At 37.6% G+C, this 27,758-nt stretch overlaps 1 pseudogene; it reads left to right on the top strand.

Moving 5' to 3' along the window:
- Positions 1-6,951: 6,951 nt before the first annotated feature.
- Positions 6,952-27,758, top strand: part of LOC145518956 (aurora kinase B-like) — a 33,454-nt pseudogene continuing 12,647 nt past the window's right edge.

Raw genomic sequence — 27,758 nt, forward strand, 5'->3', positions numbered from 1 at the left:
ATCAGATAAAGTTCTGGGCCATCTATATGATAGTTAACTCATACCTCTGGTCCTGCTTATGTTCAGCCCCAAACGTGGTGCTTTTATTTGCAGTGATCTTTTGGTAGGGCTACCCATGTTTAGAACTTAGTGGGTCTGACAGAATCTATCTTTGGCCACACAATCACTTGCTATCACATAGTTGAATAAGCTATCACTACCCTACCCACTAAGACACCAAGAGCTACTTTTCAAATAGCGTGTTTATATGTGACTGATGATATGATTTGTTTGAGAATCCTAGGCATTCTATGTTGTGATCCTCTTTTGGGTGGGGCTGGCTTAAAATTCATACAAGCATCTTTGTCCACCATGGTTATCTCTAATACTAGAATGTCCCCCTGATTTCATGATTCAAGCAGCCTTCTTACTGTTCTCATAGCCTGGAAATGCTGCAGAATTATTTCCCTATATGGATGCAATTCATAGCTGGCAGACCTTTATTCGCTCGGTGACTGGGCTGGAGGAGTGCAGAGTATGATGCCTTCTGGAGACCTGCTTACCAAGTATCAGTCTTCTTTGTTGGTGGTAAGAGGGTTGTAATGCAATGGCATGTCCTTTATTAGGAGAGGATATCCTATCATACCTCAGCCCACTGGACCCCAGGCTACTTATATGGTAGGCTATAAATCTTGGTGTGATTTACTTCTCACCTTCTCAAATGTCTTCACTGAAGATTCCTGTACATTGGTCACATCTTGCTCATTTGGTGCAATTCACATGATGACAGCAATAGAGTGGATCAATGTGTTATTCTTCAGAATAACCAGATGGTTCAGGTCCCTTTGAACTACATTATGACAGAGGGCAGGAGAGTAACATAGTCCGTGTGTGTGTGTGTGTGTGTGTGTGTGCTGAGTTTCTTCACTTGTGTCTGATTCTTTGTGATCCTATGGACTGCAGCCTGCCAGGCTCCTCTGTCCATGGGATTCTTCAGTATTCTTCAGAATACTGAAGTGGGTTGCTGTGCCCTCCTCCAGGGGATCTTCCTGACCCAGGGATCAAACCCACATCTCTTATGACACATCTCCTGCATCGGCAGGCGCGTTCTTACCACTAGTGCCACCTGGGAAGCCCAACATAGTCTGTAGTCCATGCCAATTCAGAACCAGTGTTTAGTAGTTTTTTCCTTGAGGAGTTTTTTTCTCCAATGCATAATTACATGACTAAAAGGCAATAGAATCCTTGAAGGCCTGACTGGGGAAGATCACTCCATAGAGCATTTGATATCACATTGCAAGATCCTTTCTCATAGACTTGCAGCCTCTCCTTCAATAAGTGGGTGAGTTCTGAGTCTGAAAACTTCTTTAGAATCATGTATGAAATGCTGATTTTTGGCTTGACTGTATGTGTTACCTGTAAAAGGAGTGTCTTCTGAATCTGCTCTGGGAACAAGGTCAACTGGTGAATCTTCCATCTCTGCATAGGATATACATTCTGGCATGCCCATTTTGACCCATTTCTCTATGATATGGCACTTATACTTAGTGTGAGCAATTGCTTTTGCTAAATTTCAAAGAGCCATCCGAGTAGCACAGCAATGTGGGGTTGAACCACACCAACTCCATTTTGTCAGCTCCTCTAAGACCCATAGTCATACTCCCTCTCTCTTCATGTTCAAGCTTCAGCCTACTCACAAAGAAGGTACCCAAGTCAGATAAGCTCCCTATCAAGTTCAACACTTGCCTTCATCAGATAAGAAACCTATAAGAATGCCTTTTCCTGATACAGATGGTTAATGGTCATGAAACTGCTAGGAGAGGAAATAGTCCCAGTTCCAGTCTGTGCAGACATGCAACTCACTTAGTAGTCAGATTCTATTTTTAACTTTGGCCTCTTAAATTCCGCCCCCCGTACCCCTTTCAGTGTTGTGAGTGCAGCTGTGAATGCCTCTGGATCATCCATCTGCCTGACCCTTTCTTCCTGTATGTAAGTTACTCACAATAAGCTTCACAATGGCACTTGATTGAGTTGCCCACTTTATTTATTGGTCTCAAAGTTCTTTATCAGTTTGAAGGATATTATTCAACAGCTCTGCTTCCCAATATAGCATCATTGAGGTCCTTGCCATGGTGTTAAATCTTGTATTGCAAGGTTACCCCAATGTCTATAAACTTTCTCTTATCTAACTTAATATTCTGCATCCCTTTGAAAACACCTCAGGATTTCTTCCCATGTCCACTGTCCTAGATCTTGCTACACATATTAGAAATTCTGCAGCTCCTTCCATGGATTATATTTTTCTTCCCTTAGGAAACTCGGCATCTTATCATTCATATTGTCTTGAGATCCAGTTTCTGTTAATGGTCTGGTTGACGGAAGAGAGGTAGGGTACATCTTGAGAGGTGTGAACTTTGTCATGAAAGATACTTGCCTGATTTAAGTATTTTTCATAAACTTCAAACATGAAGGAAGGGCCAAGATTAGGGGGAGACAAATGAGGTGCCTAGAAGAGCTTGGGGCCCTAGAAGACCCTGAATTTTCACAACCTTGAGAGTGAGAGCCCCTTCAAATGTTGTTCTCTGTGTGCTCCCCTTGCCTCATCCCCGACCCAGTCACGCCGGAGGAGAGGTACTATCTAATCAATGTGTGTGTGTTTCACTTCTGTAGGCCTAGCGGATTCAGTGGAAACTTATTGGATCAAGAATCTCAAGTTCACCTACCCAAATATCTCCATCTCAAGCTTCATGGACACATTCACTTCCTGTTAAGTCTCAGACTTTGGGGTAAGAGAAACGTGGGGCTGATAGCTTGACCTTCTGTGAAGCTCTGCTATTTTATGATTAACTTCTGAGCCAAATCTTTGATTGTGTTTGTCCTTCAGCTGCAAGAAATTAAGGTTTCCTTAAATATTTCCAGAAAGACTTTCTGCTTTCAGTTTCTCTTCAAATGGGAATTTATCACCCACACCCTGTCATTTTCTCTCTTTAATGATTCAGTGGTACTCAGCAAGAGTCACCAAATGCCACTGTTTATAAGTACAGTTTCTCTCATATTTCTCAAATACCAGAGATATTGTATCAACAAATGAGCTTCTTTCCATTTGCGTACCATCTAAATTTACCATCAAAATATAGTTCAATAATTGTACTGCTTTAGTATGCCAGGTGCTATCCATACACCACTTACTATCAGCAACAGAGCCCTCAGTGCCAACTGAGGGGTGAATAAAGCAGCTGGAAGATTCCACTCTCTGTGTCCCCTCTTCATAGCAACTATTTTAGTTCAAGTTCCCCGGAAACAGAGAGTAAGGTGAATAATGTCATGCAAGAGTTATGCTAGAGTGCTCTTGGTAGATACACCATTTAAGAAAGGGAAGAAATTGAGATTGGACACAAGGAGAAATTGATAAGTACAAATAGCTACTTGTAGGGATGAAACTTAAGCAAGGCAATTTCCTCAGGCAAAAGGTAATGCCCAGTGAGAAACAGAGATATGAGCCATCAAAAGTTATACACCTAGCAACATCTGAGAATGACTGCGTTGATCATGAAGAAGGGATATGGACAGACCACTCCAGTTTCCACTAAAGAACAGTCAAAGTAGTGGAAGTACACTTTTAAAATAAAAATAGTCCTTTTATTAAAGATGGCACAAAATCCAGAATGGAGGAAAGTGAAAGTCACTCAGTCATGTCTGACTCTTTGCAACCCCATGGACTATTTGCTCCATGGAATTCTCTAGGCCAGAATACTGGAGTGGGTAGCATTACCCTTCTCCAGGGGATCTTCCCAACCCAGGGATCGAACCCAGGTCTCCCACATTGTGGGAGGATCCTTTACCAGCTGTGCCACAGGAAAGCCCAAGAATATTAAAGTGGGTGGCCTATCTGTTTGCCAGCAGATCTTCCTGACCCAGGAATCGAACTGGGGTCTCCTGCATTGCAGGCAGATTCTTTACCAACTGAACTAATCCAGAATGGACTAAAACAAAATCACACTTTATATGTTTTTCATTTCTTCTGGGGAAAAGGAGGGTTTCTATTTAAAGGCAACTGCTGAAAACGTCTATGGATTTTGAGACAAAAGATATGGACAATAGGAAAGCATGTTGAAGCACCAGGTGACACCATTTTTGGCCTCATAAGATGAGTTTGGGTACAAGGTGGTGGATGTATTTGTAGCTTTGAGTAGATAGATTCTGAACTTGGAAATTATTTTAAATGATCATGGCACACTATTAAAATACATGCAAGAAATGTGAAGCAGCAGCTCAGTAGTGGTCTTCCTCTAATGTGACAAATTTGCATATTAGATGGATAGTTGGATAGATAGATAGTATGGGAGTGGTAATGGTTTAGTCCCCAAGTCATGTCTGACTCTTGCTATCCCATAACTGTAGGCTGCCAGACTCCTCTGTCCGTGGGATTTCCCAGGCAAGGATACTGGAGTGAGTTGCCATTTCCTTCTCCAGGGGATCTTCCCAAGTCAGGGATCAAACCTTCATCTCCTGCATTGCAGGCAGATTCGTTATCTCTAATTAATTTCTAGTTTTGCTGAAACATACTTCTTTCAATCTGCAAGATAGATTGCACTAAGCACATAAGGCAACAGTTTGTTCTATGGTTACACTTCCGTGAGAACAGAGATCACTTTATGTGAATAGAAGTCATAGTATCGGATAGTCAGGATTCTCCTGTCTTGAGTTTTCCACCCCCAAATCCAAGGATTACTGTCACCAATATATTAAACTTTTGAAAAAGATCGATCATAGTTATTGAAAATGATGTGTTGCCCATGATTAACAACAACAACAAAAATCTTTGGCTTCCTTGATTTTTTGGAAGCCTCTTTTAACCACTTATTTATGAGAAAGAATACTTCAATAATCCTAGTGCTAAAGTTAGAACTCTTGTCTGTGAATCCATCCCTCACCCAGATTAAAAGAAATTACATCAAATTGAATGCTGATATACAGTTCCTGGGCTTCCCTGGTGGCTCAGAAGGTAAAGAATCCACCTGCACTGCAGGAGACCTGGAGTCGATCCCTGGGTTGGGAAGATCCCTTGGGAGAAGGGAATAACTACCCACTCCAGTATTCTTGCTGGAGAATTCCCTGGACAGAGGAGTCTGGCAGGCTACAGTCCGTGGGATCACAAAGAGTTGGGCATGACTGATCGACTAACTCTTTCACTTCACATACAGTTCCTAGCATGTATGAAGGGATTAATAAGTAGAGGAAGCCCTTCCTAATAAGTATTTGCTGTCTCAATGATGTGTTGACTAATGGGTAGTTCCTGCCAGTTATTCCAAATTGGGATGGAAGCTTCTGAGGTTCAATCACAACCCATCTTTCCTTGAATTGAAAATTAGTAAAAGCAAATTGGAAAGAGGCATCATATGGAGACCTCAGCTTTCCTGAGAGACTGATGACTTAGGGGTGCAGCTTCAATCAATGCCAAGATACCCTTCCTGAGACCCCATCCTTGATTTGGATTCATGCTCTTCTGAGTTTCAAGGAAGAGAGGGCTCACTCTTATCACCTTATAGCAGCAGGGCACACCCATTCTGGAGGCAGGAAAACCCAAGGGAGGGAAACCACAGGTAATGTGGGCTCAGCACACATCACACCTTCTTCTTGCTGAAAAGGAACTGTATCAATAAAATACTGGACGCCTACCAGCATGACAGTCAAATTAATGATTTGATTTCCTTCCAGGGAAGAAGAAAGTATATATAAATTTAAAATGGCAAAACATTAGTCTAGTGTCTCCTCCTGCAAGAGATTAGTTTGTTCATGAAAACAATAAGAGAGTAATTAAGGTTTTTGTTTAAAAATGGTTTAGAAAATGGAGCTGGTCTTTGCATCTAATATTGAAACATGATATCTCTGAACAGCCATGCTGTAATATTTCAGAGATATACCAAAATAAATAATAAATAGCAAGTGAAAGAGAGATAAAATTTTAATACAGGAAAACTAAAGATCTATGGACATTCTAATTCCTATATTATCTGTGTCTTTTCTTTTAATGTGAAGGGTATTTTTGAAAATAGTTCCAAGAAAATAATTGCTCCACATTTAACATAATTAAAAGTTGAAGGTGCATACTTAAATACTATCCTATTGGGAAAACAACAATTTATTAAAAAGCCCAACTTATAGAGCTCATGATGGCAAATTATATTCTTGACACGTTGTAAGTTAGAAAATTCCATAGCTTATTGAAAAAAAGTATCTATATATTTGGATGGACAGGTAATAGAGTAAAACTATAAAACATGGTGTGCAGTAGATTAAAATTGAATAATTTCAAGTAATAAAATACTTATTTCAAGCTTTCTTTAAAAATCAACTGTTTCATGATAAAAATAACTTGGAAGCTACTTTACAGATGTAGTTAAGTGAGTTTTAGCCAAATTTACAATGGGACATGAGAAGGAAAAGATATCAACAAGGACCAAATGTTTAAAAAAAAAAAAGTGCATTGCTCTTGGGGAGGTCAGCATTTCAATGTGGATTTTTGAAGACAAGTTAGAGAAAGTATCATAATTACTGAAGCAGAAAGATCAAATTTACTCCCCAAAATGAAAGACAAGGTGAATTGTGACAGCTAAGTTGATTCTAACTTAGGACATCCATCCTCTAAATATTTTTCATCTGCAGCTATGTAGACAGTTGGCTCTTTATTTATTAAATGTTGGTTTACTAAATTAGAATTCCAAATGTAAGATGTAGCCTTGAAACAGAAACAGTCATTCATTGCTGGTAGGAATACAAGGCAGACACAACCACCTAGGAAGACAGTCTGCACTTTCTTACAAAGCTAAGCATATTCCTAGCACACTCTCCAGCAATCACACTACCAGGTAGTTATCCAAATGAGTTAAAAACTTATGTCTACACAGAAACCTGCACATGAATGTTTATAACAGCTTTATTCATAATTGCCCTAAAGTGAAGGCAACCAACATGTCCTTTGGTAGGTGAATGGATAAACTGTGTCAAACACATACAATGGAACAGTATTCAGCTATAAAAAGAAATGACCTATCAAGTCATGAAAATACATGAATAGCCTTAAATACATATTTGAAATGAAAAGAGTCAATCTGTAAAGTCGATGTAGAATATGATTCTAACTATAGGACATTCTCAAATAGGCAACAACTATGGATTCAGTAAAAAGGTCAGTAAAAAGGCTTGGGAATTTTGGGGAAGGAAGGAAGAGATGAGTAGGAGGAGCACAAGATTTTTAAGGCAATGAAACTATTCTGTACGATATTGTAATAATGGATACATGTCATTGTACGTTTGACAAAACCCATAGACTGCACAGCACAAAGAGTGAACCCTAATGTCAACTATGTTCTCCTGCTCAGTCGCTCAGTTGTGTCCGACTTTTTGTGACTCTATGGACTGTAGCCCACCAGGCTCCTCCATCCATGGGATTTCCCAGCAAGAATACTGGAGTGGGTTGCCATGACCTCCTCTAGGGGATCTTCTCAACCTGGGGATTGAACCCGCCTCTCCTGCATCACCTGCATTACAGGCAGATCCTTTACCACTGAGTCACTGGTTCTCCAATGTCAACCATGGACTATAGTTAATAATAAACTATCAATATTGGCTCATCAATTGTAACAAATGTGTTACACTAGTGGCAGATGTTAGTAATACTAAAAATGTGTGTGGCAGAGAGTGAGGGAAGTCTCTGTACTACTGCCCAATTTCTTTTCCGTACTGAACACTAGTCTGAAGAATAAAAATCTACTCTCAAAAAAAGTGAATGTATTCCATGACAGTGCTTTCTCTGATCAAAGAATCAGGGATAACCTTTCACATCTCTTAGACATACTACCAAGAACTTCCAGATGTTCAAGCTGGATTTAGAAAAGGCAGAAGAACCAGAGATCAAGTTGCCAACATCTGTTGGATTATAGAAAAAGCAAGAGAATTCCAGAAACACATCTACTTCTGCTTCATTGACTACACCAAAGCCTTTGACCATGTGGATCAGAACAAACTGTGGAAAATTCTTAAAGAAATAGGAATACCAGACCACCTTACTTGCCTCCTGATTAAGAAGGGAATACCAGACCACCTTACTTGCCTCCTGAGAAATCTGTATGCAGGTCAAGAAGCAGCAGTTAGAACTGGACATGGAACAGTGGACTGGTTCCAAATTGGAAAAAGAGTATGTCAAGGCTGTATATTGTCACCGTGTTTATTCAACTTATATGCAGAGTACATCATGTGAAATGGCAGGCTGGATGAAGCACAAGCTGGAATCAAAATTGCAGGGAGAAATATCAATAACCTCAGATATGCAGATGATACTACTCTTATGGCCGAAAGTGAAGATTAAAGAGCCTGTTGATGAAAGTGAAAGAGGGGAGTGAAAAAGCTGACTTAAAACTCAACATTAAAAAAGCTAAGATCAAGGCATCTGGTCCCATCACTTCATGGCAAATAGATGAGGAAACAATGGAAGCTGTGACAGACTTTATTTTCTTAGGCTCCAAAAATCACTGCAGATGGTGACTGCAGCCATGAAATTAAAAAGTGCTTGCTCCTTGGAAGAAAAGCTATGATCAACGTAGACAGCATGTTAAAAAGCAGAGACATTTGCCAACAAACGTCCATCTAGTCAAATCTATGGTTTTTCCGGTAGTCATGAATGAATGTTAGAGTTGGACCATAAAGAAAGCTGAGTGCCAAAGAATTTATGTTTTTGAACTGTGGTGTTGGAGAAGACTCTTGCAACTCCCTTGGACTGCAAGGAGTGAAAACAGTCAATCCTAAAGGAAATCAGTTCTGAATATTCTGAATATTCATTAGAAGGAATGATGCTGAAGCTGAAGCTCCAATACTTTGGCCACCTGATGTGAAGAACTTACTCATTGGAAAAGACCCTGATGCTGGGAAAGATTGAAGGCAGGAGGAGAAGGGGATGACAGAGGACAAAATGGTTGGATGGCATCACCGACTGTGCAAAGTAATGTCTCATCGCCGACTCTATGGAGATAAGTTTGAGCAACTCTGGGAGTTGGTGATGGACAGGGAAGCCTGGCACAATGCAGTCCATGGGGTCACAAAGAGTTGGACATGACTGAGCGACTGAACTGACTGATCTTGTTCAAACATTATCACTGTTTATTAAATTCAAGTTGTGTTTCTTGCTCTCACATGTATAAGTATAAATAAAACAAGACTATTAAGGTGTGCAATGAGAAAATCTATTATTTGTCTCCAGTCTAAAGCTCTTAGTTGCTGTCTGTGAAGATAAAGGAGATCTCCTGTGCTACTCTTGAGTAACATTATCATTTAGCAGATAAAATATGTACCGTGGTCAGTTGGGAAGTTCAGCATAGCTACTGTATGAAGTGCTTTGGGGAGGGCATGGGAAAATTTGCATATGGGAGCTGTGAGTGCAGTAGGCAACCCAATGCTTTTCTTCAGAGATTCACAATTGTGAAAATAAAAATGAAGGGAAGGTGCCTGCTTCCCTCAAGGCCTCTGAAAGAATGTCCACAGAATGGTCCAAAAGCATGGTAGTCTGGAATGAATCCCAGCATTCAATGAGAAAGGAAGAAGGGAAGCAGAGATCCCAGTTCATGATGTGCTTGATGCTGGAACTGGGCCTTTTATAACTTTGGAATTGCTTCTGTGTGGGACTTAAAAAGCTGATTAATAAAACTGTCATATCTCATGCTCAAGCCAACTAGGGTATTGATTCCTATAAACTAAATATCACATGGTGATTTTTCTCAGTTGATCAACCCCCCAGCTGGAAGGGACAGAAGCTAAACATTGGTGTTTCCTCACTGTAGCCAGAATTCCTGCCCCCAAAAGCCCATCAGGAGACGGATGTTCAACAAACACTGTCATGATCTGGTACTAAGCGTGGTTTGTTGTAATATATGCACTGACCTTGAGGGCACTTGCCAGTTTAGCATGAAGTTCATTTTTCTTTGGGACACCAAACTGAAAAATTAATGCCTGTGGAAAAGTACTGGGAATGTAGCAGTGTTTTTCACAGAAACTACAGTGTTGTCTAGAATACAGAGTTCGTCTAAAGCTTCTAATCGAGGTTCATTGAGAACTACTACTCAGCAAATAATATCCCCTAGTTGTCGTGGGCATAGGACCAAACTGCACTGGACTCCACGCCTCTTCAAAGGTTAGACACGAGAGATCTGAGCCTTTAAGAGGAGGACACTTGGGGCTTTGAAAGTGTCCTCAGTGGACTGTTGAGTCCTACAGCTGGTAGAAACTCAAGAATTGACCTGGATTGGATCAGGGAATGTTGTTTACCCACCAACACACTCTTAAAAAAAAAAAAAAAGGATGACAATCATGTACCTGGATGGAAATATGTTCAAGGAATAGAATTGGCACAAATGTAAGACAAAAATCCATGTATCAAACTAATTTTCCATTTTTGATCACTAATTGTGCAGAATATTAAATCAGGGACCGTGTTTTAAGTAGGTTTTAGTTTAAAATTTTCTATTATCTATGATTGCCTCTTTTCCTCAATCCATACCGAAGACAAATATACCCAGATAGATGGAATAAATTCAAGATGCCTCCAAAATTTAGATGCAGGTTAAAATATGTATATAAATGCCAGTAAGGAAGAAATGAGATCAAAAGTCCTGTGTTGGGGAGTTCCCTGGTGATCTACTTTAGGATTCGTCACTGTCTCTGCTGCAGCACAGGTTTAGTCCATGGTTGGGGAACTGAGATCCGGCAAGCTACATGGTGCAGGCAAAAAAAAAAGTCCTGGGTGACCTGAAGGCGCAAAGAAAAAATGTGGAGATATATGCCTGTGAATGAAGCTTGATGCAGACACCTGTGCTGAGAAGTGCTCCAAAGAAATGAAGTTGATTAAAGTAAATTTTTAATATTTCACTTTCACTCTAAGGACAATTAGCCACATTCATCCACAATTATTCATGGGCCTCCAAAACAATTAAAAATCATAAGCTATAGTCTCTCATTAGCATGCTATTTAAAATAATCTAAATAAACACAGGATGGTACTGTAAAGGGTGAAAGATAAACATCTATATAAACCTAATTTCTCACTTGGGACCACTCACTTCCCCACATCTGAACAATCCCTAAGGCTTCCAGCAGTGTCACACTAGATATTAATACTGCAGGTCTTCTTGAACTTTAAACCAGGACATTAATGGATCCAGGTGTTTAGGAAAGCAGGGTGCTTACAAATCTATTCGTTTGGGTCCTACAGATAGAACAAAGCAGAAGAACTATGCCTGGCTAGCTGGGAAGACTTAAGCATGGTATTAATTCTCTCTGGGTTTCTGGTTCCTCATCTATTAAATGAAAGGATTGAATTGGCTAATGATTTGTAAGATAATTTCCAGTTTTAACGTTCAATGATATTTTGAATATAATTCAGGCCTTTGAGTCTGCCAGGAGCCATTTTATTTTTTCTTTTAAACTTTGAAATGAAGCCAGATTTATCGTTCCTCTCTTTCCCACTCTGCTCCCAAAGCACTTTGTTTTTCTTTGTGGGCTGAGCTATTAAGGAGATACAGCATAAGCCCAATTTGGTTTTGGAGATAATTACTCACATTTTCCAATTCAAATCTCATATTTCAATATTTTAAAAGTATTGAGAAACAACATTCCAGATACTAAAGGAAAGCTGACAGACTGTGGACACAGAAATTTAAAGGATTGCAAAGAAAATGTTATTTAACCTATTTTAGAGAAAACAATTCTGTTATATATTTAGATTCAAAGAGGTCATATATTACCCCAAAATGTGAATGTTAGTCATGATTATTATTTAATGGACATAAAGAAAACATAAATTATGTTGAAGTCCAATGCTTACTCTACTATAAAGGACAAAAAGATAGCTGTAACCAAAAAAAGAAGAATATTCAAATATTCAGATTGTTATTAACTACACATTAAATATCTCTGGGATTTTTCAGTATGAAATATGTTTATCTAATTTTGAGCAATGGATTTATTAAGAATTAGAGTGTTCCTTCTGATAGATTCAGTGATTAGCAGAACTAAAACTCCTCTGAGCTAGATTCAGGCAATGAAGAACACAACTTTGATTTTAATCCTCAATAAAAAATTTGCTATCTATCACTTTTGGTCTTTTTTCCATAGAGAATATGATACAATTTCCATATAACTACTTCCTCAAGATACCCAGATCAAGTTTGCTTTCCCTAGTTTACATATGTGTGTTTTACTTTGATTTGGAAAGATTTCAAACCTTGGGCCAGGTTCTATGGCTCATGATTTAGAGATGAGTTGTTAATTAAAACTTAATATTGCTGCTTATAAAACATAATTTATAAAACCTCATGAACTTATTAAACTATGCACCCATATACTGGATTGAATAGTATCCCTCCAAAATTCATGTGACCCAGAACCTCAGAATGTGACCTTATTTGGAAATAGTGTCTTTGCAGATGTAATAAATTAAGCTGAGGCCATACTGGGGACTTCCCTGGTGGTCCAGTCACTGAGACTTCACCTTCCAGTGCTGGGGCTGAGGGTTCCATCCCTGGCTGGGGCACTAAGATCCCACAGCCTCACAGCCAAAACACCAGAACATAAACAACAGAAGAAATATTGTAACAAATTCAATAAAGACTTAAAATAATGGTCCACGTCAAAAAAAAAAAATCTTAAGAAAAAAATGAGATCCTGTTGGATTAGAAGAGACCCTAAATCTAATACAACTGCTGTTCTCATAAGAAGACAAGACTTTGGACCAAGAAACAGACGCAGAAGGAAGACAACCACGTGAAGACACAGGCAGCGATGCAGCTGCAAGCCATGAATGCCAAGGATTGTTGGCAACCTGTAGAAGCCAGGAAAAGCCAAGAAAAATGTCTCCCCTAGAGCCTTCAGGAAGAGCATGGGCCTGCCCACACCTCGATTTTGGATTTCTAACCTCCAGAATTGTGAGTGAGCAATTTTCTCTTGTTTTAACCCCCACAGTGTTCAGCACTTTCTAAAAGCAGCCCCAGGAAACCAATATACCTCCCCAACAAGTAAATTAGCAAATTCCCAATTATCCAATTGAGAATAATTTTCTCTACTTAAAAACTTATAAACTCTTCACAAAGAAAACAATATACAAAGCAAAGCAAATACAAAACATATATGAAGCAAAACTGGTATGGACAAAAAATATAAAGTGAATAAAAAAGAAATAACCTCCAAGATGTATATGAAAATAGAATATTGCCTGCATTTGCAAATTTCTCAAGTTTCTTCTCAATCACATCTCTTTCCCCTCCATGTATAATCACTTTCCAGAGTCTGCTTTCAATAATTTCTGTGGCATTCTTAGTATGGTCCCTATGCAGCATGCTTTTGTTTTGACTTCTTTTTGACATCATATAATTGAAATTATGATATATATGCATTCATAAATATGATATTTTTGTTTGTATGCTTGGGTTCAATCCCTGGGTCGGGAAGATCCCGTGGAGAAGGAAATGACTACCCACTCCAGTATCCTTCCCTGGAGAATTTAATGAACAGAGGAGCCTGGTGGTTTAGTCCATGGGGTCGCAAAGAGCGGCTGAGTGGCTAACACTTCCAACACCGTAATTCTTATCGTTCTATTGTTGATGAATGCTTGGTTTGTTTCCAGAGTAGAGCTATTCTGAGTAATACTTCACTTGAACATTCTTGTAATTATATCTTCATATTTCCTGTTGTTCAGTCACTAAGTGATGTCTGACTCTTTGTGACCCCGTGAGCTCTAACCCACCAGGCTCCTCTGTCCATGCGATTTCCCAGGCAAGAATACTGGAGTGGTTGCCATTTCCTTTTCCAGGGGATCTTCCCAATCCAGGGATCGAACCAGCATCTTCTGCATTGGCAGGCAGATTCTTTACCACTCCACCACTTGGGAAGTCCATATCTTCATGTATGTAGTAGCAATATTCTACTCTTTACTGTTATACCTAAAGCTGAACTGCTTAGAGTGTGTTCAAAACTTCATTTGTCAGTACTCATACCAATTTTATTTCTACAACAGTGTATAAGTTTCTATTGCTGCACAACCTTTCAGACACTTCATGTTCCAAGTTAATTTTGTCCAATCTAGTACTTATATAATGATATTTCCTATCATTTAATGATAATGGCTTTCATTTTTATTACTATGATTATTAATTATAGTAACCATGTATATCATTTCATTTCCTTTTGGACTTTTTTGTTTATAATTTGCCTATGCAAGATTTTTGCTCATGCTTTTCTATTGCGTTGTCTGTGTTGACCTTAATAACATTAGAGTTGTTTCCATAGTCTAAGTGTCTGTTCTTTGTTGGTTATGCGTACAGTAACTACCCTCTCCGACAATATCATCACCCCATATATATTGTGGTGCCAAGCATCAGGACAGGCAGCCAAGGAGACAATGAGAGCTGAAACACAATTTGTGCTTCACTTACAGAATCATGTTCTTTATGTGGCTATAGCATTCAGGAAAGCTATTTTTTCTAATATAGAGTTCCCTTACTTTGTGGCTTCTCCTTTCTCCCTTAGGTGCTTTAATGAACAAAGGTTCTTAATATAACGTAGCAAATTTTATCAGTATTTTTCTGTATCTCTCTCTCTCTTTAGTCGCTAAGTCGCATCCGACTCGTGTGACTCCATGGACTGTAGCCTGCCAGGCTCCTCTGTGCATGGGATTTTCCAGGTAAGAATACTGGAATGGGTTGTCATTTCCTGCTCCAGGGGATCTTCTCGACCCAGGAATAGAACCCAGGTCTCCTGCATTGCAGGCAGATTCTTTACCAACTGAGCTATGACAGAAGTCAAATACAGAAAAAGTTCTGTATTTTCAGAGCTATTTATAATTCAAGATGTTCTTTCATGACTTAAACACTCACACAATTCTGGATTATCTAACTTTTTAAAATTTTAATTTTAGGCCTTTGATAATCTGAAACTTTATTTTATTTGAATACTCAATTTTCTTAGAACCATTTAATGGGAAAAAAAATTAACAAACAAAACTTTGGTTTCTTCATCATTCATAATGGCACATTTGCCGTAGTCAAATAAGTGATACTTTCTGTAATTTCTGTTCCTAACCATTGGTCTGTTTGCTTCTGAACCAGTTCCAAACCAGCTTTATTACTATTGCTTTACAATATGTTTTGACCTTTCACAAGTTCTCTCAAGAGTGTTATGAGCATATTCAATCCTATATATATTTATAAATATATATGATTGTTATACATATTGTTATATTGTTATATATATATGATTGTTTATATATATATGTATGATTGCTATAGATATATATGATTGTTAGGTTACACAAACACAACTACACACACACACATTCACAAACCACACTGAATGTTGATTGGTGTGGTATTAAATCCACACATCAATTTGGAGAAAATTGAGATAATATAAATTGTACTTTATCATCTCTATGAACTTAGGATACTTTTTCATTTATGTGAATGATTTTATGACCCTTTTTCCAGAACCATGAGCTTGGAGCAGTAGGAGGAGAGGAGGGTTTCCTTCTCGTTCATCCTTCTCTGAAGAGATCTTTGACTTTCAAGTAAATGTAGGGAGGATTTCTTGTGAGATTCCACACCTTGATAGTCCTGGGTCTAGATTAGCCTCTAGCTCTTCATTAGCTAAAACCAGTTTCAAGGTATCAAATGATGGTTTTAGGACAAAAGCAGATTTGGTGCTCTCATATTCTTTCCATATCTCTAGGTTCATAACTTTCTACTAAAATTATCTTCACTATCTCCACTATTTTCAAACTCTTCAACCTCATTAAGGAAATTAAATAAAATATATTGAGCATTTATAAGGAAGGAAAATTGATTCTAAAATAATTAGCTCACTTTTTCAGGAAATAGAAGTATACATTTTATAAAAGGTATGTGCTAGACATTTATTTCAAAATGATAGCATATAGAGGGCATGTGATATAACTGGAGAATTCATAAGAAATTTCAATTAAATATATTCATATTTTAATATTAATTATTTTAATCTTCATATTATATGTCAATACATTAATAAATTAATGATAGAAAGCCTGAGATTCAAAAAGAAACTGTTAATCTCTCAAAATACGGTTCAGACTTTATACTTTGGGTTCCTTAATTTCTTTAAAGATATGTCAAATGTTGCTATGTGGGACTAGAGGAAGAGCAAATAAGTTCAACCAAAGGCATTCAAAATTTCCTTTAACAAAACCGTTACAATATTGTAAAGTAAGTAGCCTCCTATTAAAATAAATAAATTAAAAAAAATTTTTAAAGTATAATTCTTTTTCCTTATTAAATTGGAATTCCTCACACATATTTATTTGAAAGAGTAATTTCCTCAAATAAATATTTGTAAACCACTCATTGTCTCCTTGGCTGCCTGTCCTGATGCTTGGCACCACAATATGTATGGGGTGATGATATTGTCGGAGAGGGTAGTTACTGTACGCATAACCAACAAAGAACAGACATTTAGACTATGGAAACAACTCTAATGTTATTAAGGTCAACACAGACAACGCAATAGAAAAGCATGAGCAAAAATCTTGCATAGGCAAAAAGAGATGAGATTTTCTTTTTTTTTTGTTTGTTTTTTTTGAGATGAGATTTTCAAATACACTGATCAAACAGTGTCTGGCCTATTGTATTAAGACCTAAACATTATACTTCATGAAATATTTTCAGTGGAAAATTATTTTAGTTAATTCCAAAGAAATATAAACTACATTACATAAAATACTGTTATTCAATAAGTATTTACTGGGTTTTGACTAACCCACTGGGCATTCCTGTTGGAAGAGTGAGAAAAAGAGAATCAGTCCCATGGTTGATGAAACTGACATTTCAGTGAGTGAGATAGAAAAAAATATATAATAAAATAATGGTAAGTATAGTTTCTATATGTTAGTCAAGCTAATGAGTTAACAAAATGTCCCCAAAAAAGGGAATAAAACTTCTAAACTATAAATGCAGTATAACTGTATATGGATGTAAAGAAAACAGATCAGTCAATTCTTATTTTAATTTACCAAGTACACAAAATTTACTCAGGAAATGATGTTAAATTTGCAATCAATCAGAAGTTAATATTGGTGACTGGTAATGGAAGAGATTCTTCATCTCTGTATTCCTTCTTTACCTTTATATTCACACATCTTTTTAGAAGTCTTTTTCTTCTTCTTCTTTTTCTACTCCTCTTATTTTGAGATTGTTTGTATTTTTCTCTCTATAATGCCATTACATGTTAGGAAAAAAAAAAGAAAAGATGAGAAGTAGATGTCATAGGACTCAGTGAAATAAGCCACTCTTTCTCTTTATTTTGTTTATTTTAATTGGAGGATAATTACTTTACAATATTGTGATGTTTTTGCCATACACCAATATGAATCAGCCATGGATATGTGTCCCCTCCATCCTGAACCCCGACCTCCCTCCCTCCCCACCCTTCCCCTCCAGGTTGTCACATCACTGGCTTTGGGTGCCCTGCTTCGCACATCAAACTCACACTGGTTATTTATTTTACATATGGTAATGTGTATGGTTCGATGTCATTCTCTCAAACCATCCCACCCTCCCCTTTCTCCACTGAGTCCATTTTTTCAATTTGCACAGCATAAAGACATCTTTTGTGAAATATAACACTTCTGTCTCAATCCTCAATCAGTTTATCAGATCTTGCCTCTGGACAGCAACAGAAGTAGGTGACACCAGAGAAACTCTAAAAGGCCTCTCCATGGCAAAGTCCGTGAACTCATTCCCAGGCTGGGCAAGCCGGCTTTGGCATCTGTTACTCTATTGATTGTCAGGATTTGTTCAAAAGCTTTGGCCAGTTAAGTGGGTGTCTCCTTTCTCCTCACCTATCTACATGTGTTCCCCTAAGGCTACATTCCAGCTGAAGCCACAGGAGGTTTGAAATTGAAGGAGTAGCATTTTTCAATGCCAGGACTTTATAAGCAAACTCTATCATTACTGCTGGAAGAACCAAACAGAGGTCAGTTTAGTGAGGCTAGGAGGGACTTCTGTCCAGAAGGAAAAAATATCAGTTAGTAAATGCACTAAAGGAAGAAGACTTTAAAAAAAAAATAAGAAAGAAACACCAGCTCCCTTTAATTTAAACTTGAGGGACTGTTTTGCTTTCTTATTCCAATTTTTATGACAAATGAGTAGAAATAGATCATATTTTCCCTTTTTATCTTTCTTACTCTTTTGCCTATCATTTTATGTCAGAGATTAAAAGTATATTATGAGATTGTAAAAACTTTGCATCTGTGTATGAAATACCACAAAGACATTAGAGTATTAGAAAATAAATTATGACTAAAAAAGTTATGATTAGATGTAGCAATATTAACTCCATAAGTGAATATTTGAAATATAATATGTACATGCACAAATATAATCCATATAATCTGAGCTATAGTATTTTCCCACAATCAACTGTATTTTTCTATTTATAAAAACATACTTTTGTGTAGCATCTGGGATATTTATTACCCAAAATTTTAATTTTCTTACTTAAATGCAGCTACCTTTAGGCTAAGATTTTTTGGGAAAAAAGTGTTATTACATATCTTAGTAGGGTTTCCCAGGTAGTGCAGTAATAAAGAACCCCCCTAGCAATTCAGGAGATGCAAGAAATGTGGGTTCAACCCCTGGTCAGGAAGATCCCCTGCAGTAGGAAATGGCAACCTACACCAATATTCTTGCCCATGTGGTCAGAAAGAGTTGGACATGACTGAGCACACACACATATAAACTTATATTTGAAATAGTATTTTTAAGTCTTACAATATGCTTTTTTTAAAGTTTTGACCATGAATTGTGCTATTGAATAACTCATATTTTTGAAATATATTTATTTTTTATTTATTATAAGATAAACAGTTCCTGAAGACAGCAGTAAAAAAATACTCTGATAAATCATTTAATACTATACAATTATCTTTCATTAATTATGTCATAGTAAGTATCATACTGATGAAACTTTACTTCATTACATACATTCACACACACACATAGGCATATGTATATGTCTATGTCTCTATGTATCCATTTGAAGATGGAAAACTAAGCCTCGGGAAAGGTATGCAGCTAGCTAGTGGCTAAGACTGGAAATCAAATCTCCAGATACCCAGAACTGCATGTTATTGCACTGTGCCTGAAGGACTGGTCCAGAGTATTTGACAGTTGAAATGGCTTCTTCACTATCTTAAAAGTAAGAATTAAATTTGGCTCACTTTCCTTGGCCAGTTGTTTCAGATTTATAGCATTCTTCTGGTACCTAATCTTTGTAAATTACTTCAGCTTATATTTTTGAGCCCATCTAATATGCCTAAGGCTTCTCAGGTGGTGCTAGCGGTGAAGAACTTGTCTGCTAATGCAGGACACATAAAAGACATGGGTTCAATCCCTGGGTGGGGAAGATCCCCTGGAGGAGGGCCTGGGAACCCACTCCAGTGTTCTTGCCTGGATAATCCCGTGGACAGAGGAGCCTGATGGGCTACAGTCCATAGGGTCACAAAGAACTGGACATGACTGAAGTGATTTAGCAAGCAGCATGCCGTATGGCTAAATCAATGTGTTTGGCATGATGAAATACGGGAGAACTGTTGAAAAACTCTTTTCATGAAGCATATACTTTACTGTGAGAGAAATAGAATTAATAAACTGGTAATAACAAAAAGTTAAATTCCAAATACAAAGTCCACCACTGAATTTCTTCAGTCTTGTCTGACTCTTTGCAACCCTGTGGACCATAGCCCACCAGCCTCCTCTGTCCATGGGATTCTCCAGGCAAGAATACTGGAGTGGGTTGCCATGCCCTCCTCCAGGAAATCTGCCCGACCTAGGGTTTGAACCGTGTCTCTTAGGTCTTCTGCATTGTCAGGTGGGTTCTTTGTCACGAGTGCCACCTTACAGTCTTTATCCCGAAAAAGAGAAATCCTTTCTTGTGATTATTTTTCCTAAGATTTATCTTAGTTTTAAAAAAAATCAAGCAGCACAGAAAGTTTTGTAATAAAAAGACACAATCTCTGTCCTAATCCTCACCAGAAACATACTCTCTTCAGAGACTTCTTCTCATAGCTTTCACTTATAGTTTTTCTGTAGTTGTTGTCTTTATTCTAAATACCTCAAATATTATATGTGACTAAGGTTGTGAAGACACAGGAGGCATCATACACTGATGATGGATACCAATTTTAACTATCACAGAATTCTTGGAAGGCAATTTGACAATTTCAAATGACACACTCCCTGATTCCTTTTTTACATATTTATTCCACATACTTTCACAAATTCAAACACATATTTGTATTTGCACACCAATTATAGAAATATTTTCATTATCAAGATAAAGCTAAAATTATTTCTAAAAATTATCTAAAAGGGATCAAATTATCTAAAAGGGATCAAGAAAATATACACAAACAATGGAATAATTTAGAGCCATTAGGAAAAACATAGCTTAACTATGCTTAAAGTAAAAACTTAATAAAAACGTGATTACAACACAAAATCAAAAACGTGTTCCATGTCTTATGAAGGATGAAGTGAAGTGAATTGAAAGTCGCTCAGTCGTGTCCGACTCTTTGTGACCCCAAGGACTATACAGTCCATGGAATTCTCCAGGCCAGAATACTAGAGTAGGTTGCTGTTCCCTTCTCCAGGGGATCTTCCCAACCCAGGGATCGAACCAGGGTCTACTGCATTGCAGGCAGATTCTTTACCAGCTGAGCTACCAGGGAAGCCCTATTTAAGAAGGCTATTAGTGCATATATATAAACACACACACACACACACACACACACACACATATGACATACAGATATCAATTTTCAATTTGTATGTATAGAAAATATATAAAATTGAAACTGTTAATAGTGACTTCTTTTAGATATGAGATTACATAGAAAAAATTGTGTAACATTTCATACTCAATGAATGGTTTTGACTGATTCATATATCATTTATGAAATTAAAAATAGAATATATTTTAAAATGGAAAAATGACTTTGTAGTGGGATAGGAGATGAGATAGAATGATAAATAGGGACTGTGCTTTGGAAGCAGAGGAAAAAAACATTCGACCTGGAGGAGTTCATTATGGAAGGCTTCCTGCAGGAGAGGCCATCTGAGTTGGTTTTATGGACAAAAGTACTTATTCACATAAAGAAAGAATATCCCAATCAGATTTGCATTTTAAACAATGGCTCTGACTGAATGTGAACATTAAGTTAGATTAGAGAGGTTTTTCAGTGGTCATCTGTGATAATAAAGTCCAAAATCGCTCACTCGTGACTCTCTGACCCCATGGACTGTAGCCTGCCAGGCTCCTCTGTCCATGGAATTCTCCAGGCTAGAACACTGGAGTGGGTAACTGTTCCCTTCTCCAGGGATCTTCCTAATTCATGGATCAAACCCAGCTCTCCCGCATCGCAGGCGTATTCTCTACTGTCTGAGCCACCAGGGAAGCTCAAGTAATTCATTACCCAAGATTTATGACAATGGGAAGAGAAAAAAATCTGTTACTTGAACCAATTCCTTGATGGAAATTGTGTTAGTTTTCCATTGTAACTGTAACACATAACCATGAATTCAGCGGCTTACACCACACCATGCATTATCTCATGGTTCTGTAGATCTGAAATCCAGGTGCAGCTTGGCTCAGATGGGTCTTCTGCTTAGACTCAAACAACCAAAATCAGTGTTAGAATTCCCTTCAGAGTTTCTGGGCTTGAATCTGCTTCCAAGCTCAGTTGTTCACAGAATTTATTTCCTTGCAGCTGGAGAAATGAAATCCCAGTTTCCTTGCCAGCCGTCAGCCAGGGCCTAGTCTTTGACCCTAGAGGCTGTCTGCATTCCTTCCCATGTTTTCTCTGTGTCTCCTCTCGCCTCAGTGGATCTAGTCCTTCCCCTCCTTAGCATCTCTCCAATTTTTCCTTCTGCCTCATATTTTTGATTCTAGCTGGAGCTCATGTGATTAGATTTTCCCTACAAAATAATCCATAATTATTTGTCTATTTGAAGGCCCAAACTTTAATTATAACTGCAAAGTCTCTTTTGCAACATAATACATGTGTTGAAACATGATATATTCACAAGATATACGCATAATATGGAGACATTTTGAGGTGGCCATTACTCAGGGGCTTTCCTGGTGGCTCAGACAGTTAAGAAACTGTCTACAATGCAGGACACCCCAGGTTTGATCCCTGGGTCTGGAAGATCCCCTAAAGAAAGGAACGGCTACCCATACTAGCATTCTTGCCTGGAGAATTCCATGGACAAAGGAACCTGTCAGGCTATAGTTCATGGGATCAAAAAGAGAAGGACACAAAGGAGTAACTAATACTTTCATTACTCAGCCTACCACAGATAGAATGTTCTTGGCACATAGTAAATAACCGATAAATCTATGGCAAAGCCAATCACTTCTCACTGTCTCCACTGCTACCAATCTAATCTAAATCACTGTCATCTTTTACCTAGATTAATTCAAATACCTCTAAACTGATTTCTGTTTCCATCCCTAATTAGAATAAAATTTAAACATATTGTTACCATGGAAGTGATCTGACCACTTTTGTCTGAGGTTCTACCTTTGCCTCCCCCTCAATCGCTAATCATAGGAGTTTTCTTTTTACTTTTTAAACCACAGATATTAAAGAATTTTAATTGTTTCATCATTTTACTTAGAATGCTTCCCTATTAGAACTTTCTTCATTTAGGTCTCAGTTTAAACATTCCCTTCTTAATGAAGCCTTCTGCAGTCTTATTATCTAAGCAAGGAAGCCTTCATCTCATCTGTACTGAGTCACTCTGTGTCCTGTTTCCTGCCATATTTCTCTCATAATACTTACTATCAAAAATCCCCCCATTCATCTACTTATTTATATGTTCACTCCAGATGCCCATAATTAGAATATAAACTCTGATGGAGCACGGTCCTGGTCTATCTCGTCCACACCTTTACCATCAGCATCTAAAATGGTACCTGACACTAATTAGATTCTGGATAAATATGTGTTCTATAAGCGAATAAATAGATGGATGCATTATTCTTTAAGTTCCCCTTCTACTCTAAAGAAGAAATAAGAAACTGAGGTGACTTAGGGATTTAGGGGCTGCTGTGCATTGAATGATGTCCTCACAAAAGATACATTCAGGTCCTAAGCCTTGGTACCTATGAATGTGACCTTATTTGAAAACAGGGACTTTGCAGATATAATCAAGTTAATGTGAATTCGCACTGGAGTAGAGCGACCCCTTAAGCCAAATGGCTGATGTTCTTTTAAAAAGAAGAGGAGCTACATAGAGGTGGAGACACACAGGGAGAACACCAGGTAACAGCAGAAGCAGAGATGAGTGATGTATCTGTAAGCCAAGGGAGACTAAGAATTGCTGGCAACACCGGAAACTAAGAAGAAGATATAGAAGAGATTTCATCTGAGAGCCCTCAGAGAGAGCATGGCCTTGTCCACGGCTTAATATAGGACTTCCAGCTTCCAGAACATTCAAAGAAAAAAATTTCTATTGTTTAAAGCCACTTAGTTTGTGATATTTTGTTATGGCAGCCCTAAGAAATGAATACAAGGGCTATTTATCAGGATGCATGTTTACAGATCTGAAATGATTGCTTCAGTTGTAATGTGTTAGCTTTTAGATATTTGCAGGACCACCTAAAATACCATATAATGTTGATGACCATCTGAAATACCATAAAGTGTTGACTTATCAAAGCAGACTCGTAGAAAGCATAGCTGTCACTCAATGCTGAATTTTACTAATGATTCACAGTGAATATAAGCAAAATCCGAGCATGGATGCAACATTTCTTTTGGAGGAATCCTGAACCTGTCAGTTTCAGATCCCTAATGTCCTTTGCTTACTTTGATGTTGGAGTGATAGAAGTAATGGTAGAGAACTGACACTATATCTGTGAAGTACATGCTGGCCCAGAGAACACTGTTTGGATCCAGGATTTCTTTGTTTTGTGTATTCACTAACTAGGGCTGCCATAACAAAATACCACACACTGGGGGACTTTAAGAGAAGTGAGAACTTATTTCTATTCTATGAGCTATGCATATGAATATTCTATTCATAGTTTCATAGTTTTGAAGGTTGAAGTCCAAGATCAAGGTGTTGGCAGGTTTGGTTTCTCCATTGGCCTCTCTCCCTGACACTGTTCTCACGTGTCTTCGCATGGACTTTCCTGTGTGTGCATCTCTGGTGTCTTGTCCTCCTCTTCTGAGGACACAGTCCTATTGGATAAAGGCTTCACCCTTATGAACTCATTTAACCTTAACTCCCTCTCTAAAGGCCTTGTTTTCAAGTGCAGTCACAGTGGCTGGTGGTTAAACCTTCAACATGTTAATTTCGAGAAGACCCAATTATGTGTATCTGTATATATATATATATATGTGTGTGTGTATATATACATATATATAAAACGCTAATGTATTTATGTATATTAAAATACACATTATCCATTTAATGATTTTTAAGAAAAGTTTAGTAGTTACTTTCAATTTTTGTTCAGAATGTCATTTCATTCAGCCAATATATGATTTTCTAAACTTTATTGAAATATAATTGACAAATAAAATTGTGATATACTTAAAATGTATATTGCGGTGATGGTTTGCTATAAATGTATATTATCAAAAAATTCTCTCCTTTAATTTCATTAATAAATCTATCACCTCACCTATTTTCTTTTCTGTTTTCTTTTTTGATGAGAACATGTAAGTGCTACTCTCTTAGGAGATTTCAGACATGCAATACAGTGTTATCAATTATAATCACCATATTATTCATTTAAACCTCAGACCTTATTCATCTTATAACTGATAGTCTATATCTGTTTGCCAACTTCACACTATTTCTCCATCGTCCTCCAGCTCCTGGTGACCACTTTTCTACTCCCTGTTTCTATGCGTATCACTTAAAAAAAATTTCCTGTATAAGTGATACTATACAGTTTTTGTCTCTCTGACATATTTCATTCATTGCACAATGTCTTCCATGTCCATCCACATTGTCACAAATGATAGAATTCTCTTCTCATTGAATGCAGAATAATACTCTATGATATAAAGTTACACAATTTCTTTTTCTATTTTATTTTTTAATTGGAGGAAAATTGCTTTACAATATTGTATTGGTTTCTGCCATACAACAATGTAAATCAGTCATACTTATACATCTATACCCTCCTTTTTGATCCTCCTGCCCCTTCCCCCATCCCATTCCTCTATGTCATCACAGAGCACCAGGCTAGGCTCCTTGTGTTATACAGCAGCTTCCCACTATCTGTTTTACACATGGTATTGTGTATATATATATATCAATGCTACTTTCTCCATTCATCCCACTTTCTCCTTCCCCTACTGTGTATACAAGTCTGTTCTCTACATCTGTGTCTCCATTCCTTCCATGCAAATAGGCTCATCAACACCATTTTTCTAGATTCCATATATATGTGTTACTACACAATATTTGTTCTTCTCTTTCTGACTTACTTCACTCTGTATAACAGGCTCTAGGTTCATCCACCTCACTAGAACTGACTTAAAGTCATTCTTTTTACAGCTGAGTAATATTCAATTGTATATATATACCACATTTTCTTTGTCCATTCATCTGTGAATGAACACCTAATTTGCTTCCATGTCCTGGCTATCGTAAACATACACATTTTCTTGATCCATTCATCCATTGATGGACACAAATGTGTCCATGACTAATGAGGAAAGACATTTCCTATGTATTATCACATACAGAAAAAAGTGAGACAAGCCTTTTTTTCCCCAAAGACTCAGGCTGTGAGATGAAAGAAATCGTATAATAACTAATTCAGTAAACATGCCATAAAGGTATAAAGCAATGTGTAAATTGCAAAAAACAAACAAAAAATGTCCATCCAGCTGTTTGGAATCAGCCAGAGATTTAGTAGAGGATCAGGAGAAGTCTTGGAATCTGGGAAGACACAGGTATTACTAGTGGAAAGAGTGACTATGTGAAGGTCTTCAATCAGAATTAAGGTCATTTACGCTTAAAAAAAATAGAATTTTAGACTACTCTATTACTAATAAATCTCACAAGAGTTTTAGACCACTATAACTTCAACTTCATATTTTTAAACCAAAACATAAAATGGTTTCAGGGTCTTATTTTTTCTCAATTCTTATAGTGTGATAAGCCCCATCAGGAAAATTTGTAAAGGAAATATCTAATTTTGTGAAGGCATAAGTTGAACTATTCACTACAGTCTCCTCAGGTTCCAAAATTTATTGAATGCTAGGGAAGTAAGACAAAGAATTATCTTTATACACAACTAATTCTAATAACGGAGAAGGCAATGGCACCCCACTCCAGTACTCTTGCCTGGAAAATCCTATGGATGGAGGAGCCTGGTAGGCTACAGACCATGGGGTCGCTAGGAGTCGAACACGACTGAGCGACTTCACTTTCACTTTTCACTTTCATGCACTGGAGAAGGACATGGCAACCCACTCTGGTATTCTTGCCCGGAGAATCTCAGGGACGGGGGAGCCTGGTGGGCTGCCGTCTATGGGGTCACACAGAGTCGGACACGACTGAAGCGACTTAGCAGCAGCAGCAGCAGCAATTCTAATAAAAGGCTCATTTTTTTCTAGGTTAAACTATATGAAATTATCACTATCTGGATATTTTTTGACCTACTAAACCCAATCTCATATGGTTCAACTTAAAAATATAGTTCTGCCTTCCAAATACTGCAGTCAAGATATAAGTTCCATATGCACTTAACCTTGTCATCCAAATCAATAACAGCAATTATAACTTAAAAACAAAGTTTTAAAAGTCTAATATGCTGAGGTTAAAGTCATGTGGAAAATAATATGCTATGCATTTAATGCAAGGTAATATCAACTTAGGTTTTGCTGTATTCTAAAGGACAGAATTTAACAGGAAAAAAAGAGAAAAGTTACATTTTGGATAAATCATAGTCTGGCCCAAAATTTTCATAAAAATAACTTTCTACCACTTTTTGTTATAATTTTTAGCTAGCTTATGTAGTAACTGATTACATCTCAATGAGAATATCCAATATGGCATTCAAAGTGCATTAGTGTTACTGTTATACTACTAGTCTCTTTCCTAGGTGCACATTAGATTTTCAGAACCATGCAACTGGCAAAGAATAAGATGCTATTATGAAACAGCTATTTAAATGTGAATTGTTCCTCTAGCTGCCACGAGTAATAGAGGACTTAAAAGAAATTTTCTCCATTTCAGTAAATTAACAATCTCTGGGGAGAAATATTTTCAGAGTCACTTAAGACGTAGGGCACGTTCCTTTAGTTCATAAAAATTACCACACCTCTCAAAGCATACCAACCCAGGGAGGAATCCTTGAGCCTTTATATTCTCATAAACTTTATCAAAGTCGCTGACTTCAAGATCTCTCGAACTTTAAATCTTGCATTTAATCTTTTTTTTTTTCCTTTGGACTCAGTGGAAGAAGGTGAGGGTGGGATGATTTGAGAGAATAGCATTGAAACATGTACATTGCCGTATGTAAAATAGATGCCACGTGCATGTTCAATGAATGAAGCAGAGCACCCAAAGCCTGTCCTCTGGGACAACCCAGAGGGATAGAGTGGGGATAGAGGTGGGAGGGAGGTTCAGGAAGTGGGGGGACATGTATACCTGTAGCTGACTCATGTTGATGTATGGCAA

Source organism: Giraffa tippelskirchi, chromosome 8 (genome assembly GCF_054371585.1).
Source record: "Giraffa tippelskirchi isolate mGirTip1 chromosome 8, T2T-mGirTip1v1.2.pri, whole genome shotgun sequence".
NCBI lineage: Eukaryota > Metazoa > Chordata > Mammalia > Artiodactyla > Giraffidae > Giraffa > Giraffa tippelskirchi.